Consider the following 13694-nt stretch of genomic DNA (forward strand, 5'->3'; position numbering starts at 1 on the left):
TTTCATAGCAATTTACTATCTAAGACATGATTGCTTCGAAGTAATCTTAGTCCTTGGAGCTGGCAAAACCAAGTAGATGTCTTATGAGAGTCTCAAAGAAGTAGATGGAACAAGGTTAGATTTTGTGGGAAAAATATGGCAGACGATAGTCAGCTAAACTGTCTCAACCAAGTATTTTTTTTTTATAAAGCATGAATTTATTCAAGTATTCTATGATGCAGACTATACTCTCTACATGCCATTCTGAGGGTGGTGTTTTGGGATTTTGTTGTTGTTGTTTGTTTGCTTTTTTAAGGAAGAAAAATATTTAGTCCATGTGGTGGCTTTCATTTCCAATTACTTCACAAACCAATGTACATATTGCAGGTTAAATTGTTCTGAGCAAGCAGGTCACACGTCAAACATAATATCCACATAATTACAGGAGAATCGACTCCTAGTATTAGTAAAAGGGCCTTGGGCCCTGACTTTACAAAGCCTTACACAAGACTACAACTTTATGAATAATCTTAAGTATTCACAGGGTGTGAACTTCATTTATTCAAAATTGTCTATTATAGGTTTCTCACCATTTCTGCAGTGAAGTAATTACACAGAAATGAAGGTAAATGTCCTATAGAGCAAGGGCACCTAGCATCAGTGGTGCATCTAGCCCAGTATTTTGACTCCAACGTCAGTAAAAGGAGATACAATTTAGGAAGAGCTCCTTTGTGTGGTTACTTCCCGGTACTTCCACTGCATCTCTCATTGTATTAGGGATGCTGGAGGATACATCCCTGCCTATTTCCTTCAGCGTCCACTTACAGATGTGTTTGCCATCAACATGAATAATGCCTCCTTGCACCTACGGATAGTGTCCAAGTCCCCAACCTCTGGTGGCAATACATTCTGGAAGTTCACAATCTGCTTTGCAGAAAAGCATTTTCTTTACCCGTCTCAAAAACAATCTTCCACTGTTTTCATGAGATGCCTCCTCATTCTCATAATGTGGGATTTGGTTAACAACAACTTTGTACCTTTCATGATTTTGTAAATCTTGATCAATCCTCTCCCCTGCCTTCTCTCTCCATATCGAACAGTCCCTGCTGTTATTGCTCCTGCGGTAAGGCAGCGACTCCATCCCTCCTCTGTGCCTTCCCTAACTCCTCTACGTCCTTCTTGAGCCGTGAAGATGCGAACTGATGCAGTAATCAATCTGAGGCTGCGCCAGCGTTTTATACAGCAGCCAAACAACTCCCTCTATCTTGTTCTCAATATTCTTCCCGATAACGTACAATGTTTTGTGGGGGTTTTTTGATTGCCACTGCACATAAAGTTGATGAGACAATTTCAGAGAACCATTTGAGAGCTCAGAGTTGTAACTGGTACTACTAAATTCAGCAAAAGGGAAACTTAGAAATCTAACTGCTTTACAGCGCAGGAGCATGTGAAAGCATGTAGTTAGTTATTGAAAGTCCCATCACCTCTGTGAAGATCATCACTTTTAAATAGCTCCAAAAGCACGACCACCCCTAGTTAAGAATTAAATCTCAAATGCATTTGTAAGTATCTTCAAAGAAAAATAAATGTAAATGCACCATTTTAATTGGAAATACACGACCTGTAGAGTCATACTCAATGCCTCAGAAAACCAGAGGGAATTGTCAGCTTTCCAAAAAAGTAACTGTTCCTCACCTACTGAATCCTGGAATAGTTTACATAGGAAAGGAATTGCATTTCCTCTTTATTAGTACCCCAAGTCTGGAGAATAAAATTAGACTTCATAAAATGTTGGCTGATAACATAAGTCACCGAGTAGAAGATTCATAAATATTATGAGATTTTTCCCCTGGCAACGTTTTAGAAATATTTACTTGTCTTCAGAAAAAGTCTAAAAGATTTATTTCATAAGCTGAATGCACTGTTGGTTTTTTTTTTTTTTTCAGTTACTTAAGCCATTTATAACCATAATAACTGTTTGCTATCATGAAGCCTGCTTAAATTTGAGAACCATAATGACAACTTCAAAACTAACAGATTGCAGGCTAAGGACTGTACTCTTTACTTGCTCTCACAGTAAAAAATTCCTTGCAATATCGTCCGTGTGGGCACCCCACACACCTTTCTGTGCAAGAACTACTCAAGAACGTTAATCACAACAAATCTTAGAAAATTCTAAATACAACTACTACTAATATAATCGATAATCTTTGCTAAAGTCCCACCTGCCTTCCATTTTTATCCACGCTATATTTGGTGAACTATACAAAGATGAGGCAAAATAAGTATATATACACATATATATTAGCCCCTTGTTTTTATTTCCACCAGTGTATGTGTGCCCACTTGCACGTTTTCCCCACATGGGGCTGGACGACGACAGCATCAACAAGGCCCACGAAGCGGAAATTCACAGCCCACGCGTAGAGAGCCCCCTCTGCCTCCCCACAACCTGCAGCTAAACCCGGGCAGGCGGCTCCCGCACAGGCGCCTACACAGACGCACCGCTACGCACCTGCGCACGCCAGCGCTGACAAGCCAACGGCCGCCACCCACGCACCCACCCATCACTCACTGCTTTCCACCGCCAAAACGAGGGCGGTTCCGTGCCGGCCGCTGCGCGCTCCCGCAGCCACACAGCACCCGCGCCGCGCAGGAGCGCGCCTGGCTCCGCGCCCGCGCACCGCCCGCCTTTCCGGCCGCGGCCCGCCAGGGGGCGCGGTGCGGCGGCGCGGGGCGGGCGGGGCGGGGAGGGGAGGGAGGAGGCAGGAGGCGGTGGCGGCGCGCCGCAGTGCATGCCGGGAGCTGTCAGGGCGGTGCGGGGGTGCCGGTGGCGGTCGGGCTCTTCCGGCTCGGGTCGCTCAGGTAACGCCGCTCGCACCGGCGTCCCCTCCTCTCCTTCCTCCTCCTCCTCCTCCCGGCGCGGGTAGGCTGCGGCGCCCGCCGGCGGCCGCTCCCCTCCCCTCCCCTCCTCCCTCCCCGTCGCCGTGCCTGTGTTGGGGAGGGCGCCGCAGCCGAGCGGGGTCCGCCCCTGGAGCCGAGCCGGCCCCCTCCTCTTCTCTCCTCTCCCCTCTCCGTGCCAGGCCGCGGGCACCGTCGGGGAGGGCGAGGACCGGGCCAGGCCCGAGCTAGCCTGGGGGCAGGTGCCGAGGAGCCTGGGGAGAGCGGTTAGCCTGTTAATTGCTCTGCATCAGTTGACCTGTGGCACCTGGCTCTCCCGACTGCCGCTGCGTGGTCTGCCCTCCGCTCCCCGGTGCTGTCCCCTGTAGAGCAAAGCGGGCCTGGGTGGGTTTCGAGGCTGCAGAGCCTCTCCCCCCGCTCCCTGCTCCGGCACCTGCCGCGGGCGCTGCTGGCGGGGCCTGGTTGCGCCCTTCGCGGAGGGGCTTCCTCCGGGGACCTCTTCCCGCCTGGGAACGAGCCCGGCGTTGGGCTGCCAGAGCCGTCCTGCTTTGACCTTGAGCGTGTAAGGGCTGTGGGCCTCTTTTGGGTCAGGTTCCTGGCTGGCTGGCTCGGCTGCCAGAGTTGTTGTGTGTGATGTTTGGAAGGAGACATGGGGCATATGGCTGTCCGTAGTTTGCGTAGTGCAGGGTTAAATTTCATCTGTTGATGCAGGGATGGCCTTAAATCTTGTGATGCCCGCTTGAAAAGCATAAATATGTGACAGCTTCTGGTGTTAAATGTTTTTTAGAAATAATGTTTGCACACCTGCAATAATAACCAGAAAAGCCTAAAGAATTTATCTCTTTAAGTATACTAAAATATGCTTGGATATGGGATGCAGGTTTTGATGATCTTGTTCTGGGTGACTCAACCCTTGTATTTTCATTGCTGATCAGCAAGAACCCTTGCACTCCTGGATCTTCTTTCTATATGCAGTAATAGTGAATGTGGTAGGGCTCTCAGGTTAACTGCGTAATGTGATAGCTGTGTTCCAGCTATAGGAGTGTGAAGTGGTGGGAAGCCTTTATCTAAATAGTAATGGGCTAGATGCTTCCAGGAAATAAGGGGGCATAATGTAAGATTGAAGATCATAGTCTTTTATTGCCAAGCCTTGCTCTGTCTGTGTTAAATACTTATGCTTGCCTGGCTGTCAGATTTGCTTATTTTTTTGTTTGAAATATTGGTAACTTTTCAAAAACAGGTTGAAATACAGTAGACCTTTTGCAGGTCTAATAATACTGTGATGTCTAAATATTGTGATTATCCAAAATGTACAGTCATTTTAAATATAACATGGAGGAATGTCATGTGGAGGAATGTCAGTTTGGAAACAGGCGGAACGTCAACAGTATAATTCCTGGTTTTGTTTTAATTGACATGAGAATAGGCACTTCTGGAAACTAAGCAGCCTGTAAATGAGAGATGGGGAAGGAGAGACTGCATTCTAACTTACTGAATGTCTTAGTTTCCCAACTTGTTGGTAGCACCTGTGACAGTAGATGTTTAAACAGCAGCTTGTGAAGACAAGTTATCCTACGTCTTCCATTAGTGGAGTGGCTGTGCCTTCGAGTGGATGGTTATGTTCACAAGTCAGGCCATGTTTATACTGGTAGTGCTTTTCTTGTGTAAAAATACTGGCATGCTACACTGACCGCTAGAAATATCAAACGCACAGCAAGCTGCAGGGGTAAGAATGCAGTCTGTCTGGTTTAAGTGGGCTCAGCCTGTATTCTGCCATTGTTCTCCATTTGAATAAGGGGAGGGTGCTTCCATGTATTCATTGCTGACTTAGTTCTCTTGACCAGAGTTACTGCTGTCCACCCTTAGTGTCTTCTCACTTAGCTGGGAGTGACTGCTTGGGCTGGGCTGACTGAAAATGCTTATTACTAGTCTACTTTTTTTTCTTTTTTACTTTGGTGTAGCTATATTATATTTAATATACAGTGTGTAGAAGAGAACCAAGAAGAGGTATGAAATATGCTGTAAATAAACCTGTTTTCAAAATTGTTGAGAAAAATAGGAGATAGAAAAGAGACTAAACTAAATGATAAATGATACCTGCTAAAGCATGAAATAGAAAAATGAAAGTAATTTATTTGTATGCACATAAATTGTCTTTCAGATTAATAATCATGTTGCTCTGACTTGTAGTGGAAAAGAAGTTGAATGATAAATAAACAGTAAGTGATATGTTTCCCTCTGAGAGCTTGGGGAGAAGAAACACCGCAGGATCCACCATTTTTCCCCAATAACTGAAAAGAAATGAGAAGAAAGCACCAAAGAGACTCAGTAAATGATCTCACTAGTCAACACATCCCTATTTTTATCAGAAACTTGTACTTCAATATAAGCATAAAAATTATGTAAAGCCTAGGAATGGTGCTTTGCCTAATTTGGTTTCTAATATCATTTGCAAAAATCAAAGGGAATTTAACCCTATATTTATGTCTTTTCTGGCTTACTTTGGAGGATAAGGAGAGCGAACAAGTTTTGGTCCAGCCACCATTTTCACAACAGTCAGAAAAGAATTCGACTTTACAAATTCCTTTGAAATCCATCTGCAGACTATGTGAAATCAGATGCATTGCAAAATATAACCACAATCTAGATAATGCATAGGTATACATATGGCATATGACACTATTTCAGAATTAAAATCAGAATAAAATGATGGAAATGAGTTGAAATTTGAAATTAATGAATTAGTAATATCTTAGGACCTTAGGGTATAATAAAAAACTAAGTTGGACAAAGTCTTGCACAAATGCATTGTATTAAAAGGTTACCCAAGTGAGGCAATGGTAAGGATATGAGAACTTCTGACATGTTTTTGTGAAAAGAAATATCGGGGTTGTTTGGAGACAGAATGTTAAACTTGCCTGAAGCTACATATTATTAGAACGATGGGTATGGCTGAATAAAAGGTTCATCTACATCTTCAATTTTAAAGCTATTGTGAGCAAAGAGTAAATGAATAAATTATCAGGCCACCTTGGTTTTTTTTTTGTTAAGTTGATAGATTCTGTGTTAAACTGTGTATCGGAATATTTAAAGAGATGTCACAATGTGAAGGCACAGCATTACTCTGGAAGCAAGGCTTCTCTCTCAGTAGAGGAGAGTGCTGCAAGCATAATGTAAGACAGTGAAACTCATGTATGTCCTTATTTTGTCTACCAAGCTGAAAAGTATCTGGAAGTTGGCAAACTCTCCTTTAAAACAAAGTGTAGTACAAATCTAAGTTTAAATGTAGTCGTACTGGTTTGAGTTGTTTTTCATTGTTACATTTGCTATGGCTTTTTTTTGTTTGTTTGTTTATTTATTTATTTCAGCTGTATTACTATATTAATTAGATTTACTGGTTTGCTGAGAGTAAAAAATAAGCAAGAAAGAAAAAGAATACCTCAAGATAAGTTTTCCGTCAGTAAATGCTTGGAAAAGGTCAGAAGAGGAGAGCTAGCTAGTTACAACGGAATTCTCTTCAGAGAGGGTATAGTGACCATTTGAAGGCATGAGGCTGAAATACGTAATAGTGAAAATAAATTGCAGTTTAACTTAGAAAGCTTCTTTTGTTACTGTGTTCAGACACCTGGAGAGATGGTAACTATTTGAAATCATGTACTTATCAATCATTTCTCAACAGAGAGGGCAGTAGCCCCAGAGCCTGCTCGGTGCGTGTGAGAGCTGGGTGGTTCCACTGTGGGACAGGAAAAGCACAAAGCGCACAGTGCTGACAGGTGGTACGGGAGCTACGGGGAGGGTGCAGTTGCCTCACACTACAACGTGCTTGTTCTCTCTTTGCTAATGATTTTTCCAACCTACCAAACTTGTGTGGTTACCATGGATTTAGCTATGTCAGATAGCTATATTCTATTCATATATACCTTCCATATTCTGTTTAGAGTAATCCAAACATCCTTATTTCTAATATGCAGCCTCAGGATCTTTTTATGAAGGTGGGGAAACTGCTAACTGCTCGATGTTGCAGGTTTGATTGTGGATAGCTGAAAAAGGCCCTACCAACCCAGGGCGCCAGCCAACCTTTTTCAGCATGGCAACAGTTTGCTTTAGTCCAGGGAACAGTAGGTGATACACTATATACAATGTTATACTTATTTTCTGAGTAAGGATTTTGTGTTTCTGTTTGGCTTGGCATTGTCAAAGTGACTGGTTGACTCCAGGAGGTTACATTTCATATACTTAACATTTAAGATTTTTTTTTTATATATATATATATATTCTGCATTTGGGACGTCAGCCTGGAGACTGAAATGAAGATTATTAAAAAAATGCCTTTACCCAGATTGTTTACATTTCTTTGATGGATGCATTGCTGCTGTAATTTAAATTGGGTATAAAGATGGTAACTCTGTGAGGTGAGATGAAGTTAAGTTTAGGGAGGAAACCCTCTGCAAACATGTCAGAAGAGTGCAGGTTAAATTCTAGGTGGCTTTTTTGTTTTTCTTTCCTTCAAATGTGTAGTTGAATAAGAGGGAAATAGTGACCAGTTCTAGATCTAGGCTCAAATATTGGTTGTTCAAATACAGTGGTCAACAAAAGGAAGAAGGGGACAAGAAAAGTACTTGTAAGTGAGCATTGAAGGATAACCACAAATTCAAGGAAGCATTTCCCCATTTTTCTCTATGTTGTGTTATTCTGACTTAAATTGCCATCTGTTTTTTAATAAGACATGTTAGATATTCTGCATGATTTAAAATAAGAAGTGTGGATATCTGGAGTTTTGTTGATTTTAAATGTAAAATGCATGCTGATTAGGTTATAATATAGTGGATAACTTAGGAATCATTTGTTGACAGAAGGTAAAAAACATGGGAAAATATTATTTTAAGAAGAAGAAAATATTTCCAGTTAATGATTGACCTGAGTTATAACGAAGAAGATGCAAATCATCATCTTTCATTTACTGAGTGACTTAAGTTCAGATCTGCGAAATCTGAATGTTTGATTTGATCTCAAGAAGAATATGATATTTTAAAAGTAGAAACTTTAGTGTAAGATTCAGCATTCGTGTAGTGCAAGAGGACTTAACTCTAGAAAATATGATGTCTGTTATACTGAGTATCACATTGTCACTTGAGCATCTGTTGTATGCCACTACAATGCTTTCATTGGCTAATATGTATTTAGTTTGCTTTATTCAGATCTTTTGAATTAATTTTTAACTGTTAGATGTGGCAAAATAATTATTTGGCATTAAGTCAAACATTATTTTAACAAAGGAAACATTTTATTGCTTTGTTACAGCAGTACTTGGAGATCTCTGTAGTGAACAGGGCTGCTTTTTTCCTCATACTTTGCCACAAATAGTAAGACAGTCCTGAGTAGTATGCAGGCACAGTGCACAAGGACTGAAAGAAAAGGAATCAGTAGTGTTTTGTTGGTGGGTCTGGAATCAAAATGAAAATTCCAGTCTAGTATATCAAACTGGTTTTTAGTTCAGCTATTATATATTGAAAAGCTATAATAAAATAGAAGTGAGTAGAGGGATTAAAATGCCACTCTAAACTCTGTTTTTAAGGGGTAATTGGAAGAGATGTGTATTTACCAATGAGAGTGAGAAGTCTTTGGTCACTTTCTTCTCCCTCCAATAAACAGATAGACATAGATTTGATACTTCTGAAAAATTATGTTCTAAAGCAAATACATTCACTTAAAAATTGTTCATAATTATAAATTTTTCTTACCTAGTGAATAGAGTTGATTACTGAGAAGGCTTGTTGTATGTTCCTTATGAATTTTTAAGCTTGTCACTTGTTCCTTTTTATGAACTCATGTCTGGTGTAAGTCAGAGTTTGGAATACCATAAAACAGCAATAGCAGAAATAACATTTTATGTACCTTATGTGTTTCCATCAGACTATGCTCAGTGGTAGACTTACAGTTTTATTCCAGTCATCTTTCTTCTGTGACTTCCTGTATATGCAGAAGAAGAAAAAGTGTACTTAGTTTCTTTTTATTGACAATTTGGTTTTTGTGTAATAATAAACATAATAAATAATAAATATGTTTTGTAGATTCTAAACCCAGGAGGGAGCACATCCAGTTGGGTACCTAATTTAACCTCTGTAGTACAAACCACAGGTTTTCTCTCATTTAATTCTTGTTTGAATGAGAATCACTCTCAGCAAAACATCTGATGTTGATTCAGAAGTTACCAGTATGGGTAATGCACAGATTGTTATGCTGATTTAATTTAATTTTGTCATGGAAAGGAATTTGAACACCTAAAACAGTGTCATTTTTGAAAAGTGTAATAAGCTGTTTCCACTTGTGAATTTTGACTGGGTAGAAAAGCGTACTGGGAAGTTATTAATCACAATAATAAATCTTCTTAAGTGCTCTGTACTGTTGCAGGATACTATTGAGATCATGGCTAATTATAGTTAATTATACAGTCTGGGTTTTTTTTGTTTTGTTTATTTGGGTAATATGGGGGGTTTTGCATCTTTCATTACTGTACTGAATAGCAATTGGCCAAAATAATAAGCTCAAACAGTTCTTAGTCTTCAGAAGACATTAGAGATGCCTCTCTGAAAAATTCTGAAATAAGAGGACTCTGTAGAAAGTCAATTTAGAAATAATTGGAAAATCTTTGGTGATAGAATAATATATGTATTTCCAAAATATGATTTTTATCTTAAGAGACTAGCCTGGGATTTGCAGTATTTATTTTGCTATTCATGCTTTTAAATGCTTCTAGAAGGGGAAGCAAAGCATAATAAATTACCAAATGACAAGGCTTCTGTTTTTCATGTGTTCAAATCTGTGTTTGTATTAAGTTTATTTAAATAAAAATGTGTTTCTGCAGTTACCAGCTTTGTATGTGGGCATTGTACACAGCTTAAAAAGCAATAGCTCAGTACTGTGAAATCTGAGGTTTTTCTCATCTGCTTTTTAATCATCTATTAGTTCTTTTACTGAACATCCCATAGCCACGCTTGAAAAGGTAAACAATTTTAGAAGAGCCTTGAGATATTGCAAAGATGAAACTCTGAGGAATTCGAAGGGAGCAAGTTTGTGAGCTCAGGTTCTTACAGTACTTGGGACAAATCTTGAGAATTCTTGAAGTGACATGAAATACACAGATTTGTGCTCCACAGCGATCAGCCCCTTGACCTGTACCAGAAAGCGACCATTTCAGTATTTCAGATTGGTGTGAAGCAGACAAATAGAGCAATTCTGAGAGGGTTGAAAAATGTAAGAATAGAACAGCAGCAAATCAAACCTGAAGAGGACCTTTGGGGTACAACAGATACTGGAGAGCTTATGAATTGTTGGGAAGTCTTATAACCTTGCGATTAAATTGAGACAGAATCTAGATGAAAGCTGCTTTTATTGAATAAGTGTTGATGAAGCTGTTGTTCTCAATCAAGTTTCTTTAGCTTCAGTGAAAACCATTTAGAGCCTCTTAAACAGGTTAATAGTTTGTGGCGATGTGAGACAGAAGGCTCTTAGGCACATGACTTGTGAAGGATGAGCATTTGCTGTGGAAAACACAGCTGTAGCAGTATCATCTTAACATGACTCAGAGGAAAACCAATACCACCTCACAGATGAAAGGAATTGAAGGCTGCTCTGTGAACACACTATACACAACCCCCAGCAAAAGGAGATCCACAGCCCCAGGTAACGGCTTTCCTTGTCAAAGTCATACTCAAAGACTCTACAGGCATCCAGGTGTATCCAGAATTGTGCGGTGTCTGTTTTTTAATCCCCATGAGAAGGTGAAGTGGAAGGTAGTAAGTGTCAAGACCTACTTCTGCAATCACTTAAGAATTAAATATGGTTTTATGAAATAGTTTGGAATTGTATAGCACTTCTTAGGTAGTTTCTTCCTCATTGATAATAAGCCTTCTGCTCAAACACCCCCATTTGCTTTTTGTCATCTATTAAAAAGAGGCATGGTCATCTAAGAGGTCAATGATTACCTATGTCTAGACTCATGAGAGTGACTGAACCTTCAATGTGAGAAGCTTGTCTCATCTCATTAGATATGCCAAAAGGGAAAAAACCAACAAAAACAAAGGATGGTGCTCTTCATACCTTTGCTTACAAGATAAATAAATAACATTACAAGGAAAGTTGGCCCTCATGCTAAATGGTGATTGTGGAATTGCAAGATAAATGGTTTATCCTTTGGGCTGTTTGACGGTGTGGCAGAAACTGCTATTTTTCAATTATTTTCCTCTATCAAATTTTATTATTTATCTCATTTTTCAAAGTAGTAAACCATGAAAGACTAAGGGTGTGATACTTCTAAGGAGACAGACATTACTAAGCTTTAACGTTGTATTGAAATATCAGTGCTGTAAAATTAAATGTTGTTAAATCTGCAGTTTTATTATAGATTAAGAGAACAGAAAAGTGTCAGTAAGAATACATAATAGAAACAATAAAAGAGTACAAAATATAATTTTTAATATCTTCAGACTAAACAAAAAATAAACCTTGTAGGACAAGTATATTTTTATGTATGAGAGCTAATAAAAATGGGCATTCCTCTAGTTTCTTAGAATAAAAATAGTGCCAGGTTTGTAAAAATAATATTTACATAGTATCTTCTCTGCATCCCTGGCTTACTATGGCTACTGATATGATTTGGAAGATATATTGTTTAAAATAGAGACTCTTCATTGTGGGAAAAAATATGCAAGAAATTCTTTCTCTCCCTGTAACCTCAAACTATGTAAAACTTCTGTTTTTAAGAAAGAAAAGTGAGACCATAACCGTAGAGTAGTAAGAAAACAGAGTATGTTTTTTCTTCTCTATACAAAGCTTCATAATGGTTAAATTCACTGATAGCATATGGATAAATGTAAATATGAATTACATGACTAGAGTAAGTTCATTAGTATCAGCTGGTGTGCAATATACTTGTCTAAAAGTATAGGTTATTCAGTCAAAGTTGTTAATGTTTTTTGTTTTCAAAAGGAAGAGAATATTCTGATCAGTTAGTAACTCCAGAAGAAAGCTACCTGTTCAACCCTGTGTTCCTGCTGGTTTTGTCTAACGTTTGATAATCCTGAATCAGCCCACTCTTGGCTTTCAGGTTTTTCAAGCACTTGAGGAAGACAGAGCCCTGTTTTCCACTCAGCCGTAAGTGGTTGCGTTTATGCTTTAGCTGGATAAAAAAAGGATGCTGATGCTTTCTGCACTCAGAAAGCATTATTCGCTGTGTCAAGTTCTTTCTCCATCCTTTGTGCCTGGAAAAATTAGAATTGTGCTGCTTTTGTATATTGGTCCTTTCTTCTTTTTTAGTGTTAATACTTTATTTTACTTTTGGAGATCAGACACTGGCGGTTGTGCAACTGTCTTTTTGAGAAATCTTTTGGCATTCTACAGCTTTTTCAAAGCAAACCTGATCTTTTTCTGGACTTAATCCAAAGAAAGATGGTTATTATAAAATGAAAAAATGTGAAATACTTTTTTCAAATAAAAAGTGAGATCTAAGTGCTTTACGCCAGTGGGGTATCATGAAATTTATCAATTTGGCACCCAGAATATGGTTTTTAAGTAATGGTTTGCATTTCTGTTCTGCCTTGGAGACAATCTGTCATTATTAGTCTGCTATCACAATCAAGAGTGCAAAACATTTGTAATTCTTGGCCTTTTTATTCACTCCTGCTATCCTAGCTCTTTTTCTTCCTTTTGTCTGTCCCTTTCTTGTTTTTCTTCTTTCTTGCAACTTTCTTTACCATGCTGAGAAAGCAGGAGATGAGCAATATGACAAAAAAGATAGTAATAAGGATAAAGAAATTATTAATGTGGAATTTTGGTTGTTCTGTAGAAGAAAAGATAAATGTGATGACAGCAGAAGAGAGGATGTCTGGCACCTTGCATGTGCCCACATGTGAAAGGTTAGGGGTGAGAGGGTTCTCGAAGGTCCTTCTCTGCCGCCCAGAGTGGTGGTGTACCATCTCTGACTGAAGCAATGCTTTTTTAATGTTCTTCTAGCAGTAAAAAAAAATGAAGTTTGGGAGTGTTAAAGCTGGGTTCTTACCAATTTATCTTCAGAAGCACCTGCTAATTAAAGGAACAAAAAGGAGGGAGCAAAAATCTGCTAGGGCACTTTGTGGTAAACTTGATGAGATTACCATCATGAAATTTCGAGCCTGATTTACTACTGTCTTAATTTGGAGATACCGGAGTACAGCTTTCTTCACTTTACCTTTTGGAGCACTGAAAAGGTAAAACAGTACTAATAGTGACCTAGTTTGTAGGTTTTGGGGTTGTTTCAAGAACATGGCAAGGAGTTGGCCTTCAGGTAGCTGAAAATACTGGGTAACCAGTCCTAGGGTTTCATGTTGTTCAGACAGTGGTAGCTCCTTATGAGAACTGTTGACAAAGTTATTAAATAGCAGCTTCACGGGCATTTTGGGGAGAGCACTATGTGAAGGGAGGGATGGATATAGTACGAATCAAAGATTTTTATGTGTCCATATAAAACATTTTAAATTGATCATATATGATAAAAGGCAGAAAAGTGTTCATGTTTTTAATGCATTTTGCACAACTGGAGTGTGTTTATTACATGAAGTAATACAAGTTGAATTGTTAGTCTTTTCTGATTGGTCTAAAAACAAACTTTTTCCTGAGCAGAATTTAAAGATAAGTGTTTTTATTATCTCCATCAACTGTAGAATGACCAGAAATCGGAATGTCACTTTTTATTTCTGCTAAGTCTTCTGCTCTATTATTTCGTAGACATTTTTCATTTCAAACAGTTCTGTTATTTTGTCATATTGCTGCTCACTGGG

The 13694-nt window shown here is 39.2% G+C and overlaps 1 protein-coding gene across 4 annotated transcripts in view; it reads left to right on the plus strand.

Moving 5' to 3' along the window:
• Positions 1-2761: 2761 nt before the first annotated feature.
• DOP1A (DOP1 leucine zipper like protein A) overlaps positions 2762-13694 on the plus strand; it is a 69890-nt gene continuing 58957 nt past the window's right edge. For all 4 annotated transcript variants that reach the window (XR_012775171.1, XM_075498274.1, XM_075498275.1 and 1 more), the window contains exon 1: positions 2762-2844. The gene's annotated coding sequence lies outside the window, so the exon portion shown is untranslated. The remainder of the gene's footprint in view (positions 2845-13694) is intronic.

This window comes from Mycteria americana, chromosome 3, assembly GCF_035582795.1.
Source record: "Mycteria americana isolate JAX WOST 10 ecotype Jacksonville Zoo and Gardens chromosome 3, USCA_MyAme_1.0, whole genome shotgun sequence".
NCBI lineage: Eukaryota > Metazoa > Chordata > Aves > Ciconiiformes > Ciconiidae > Mycteria > Mycteria americana.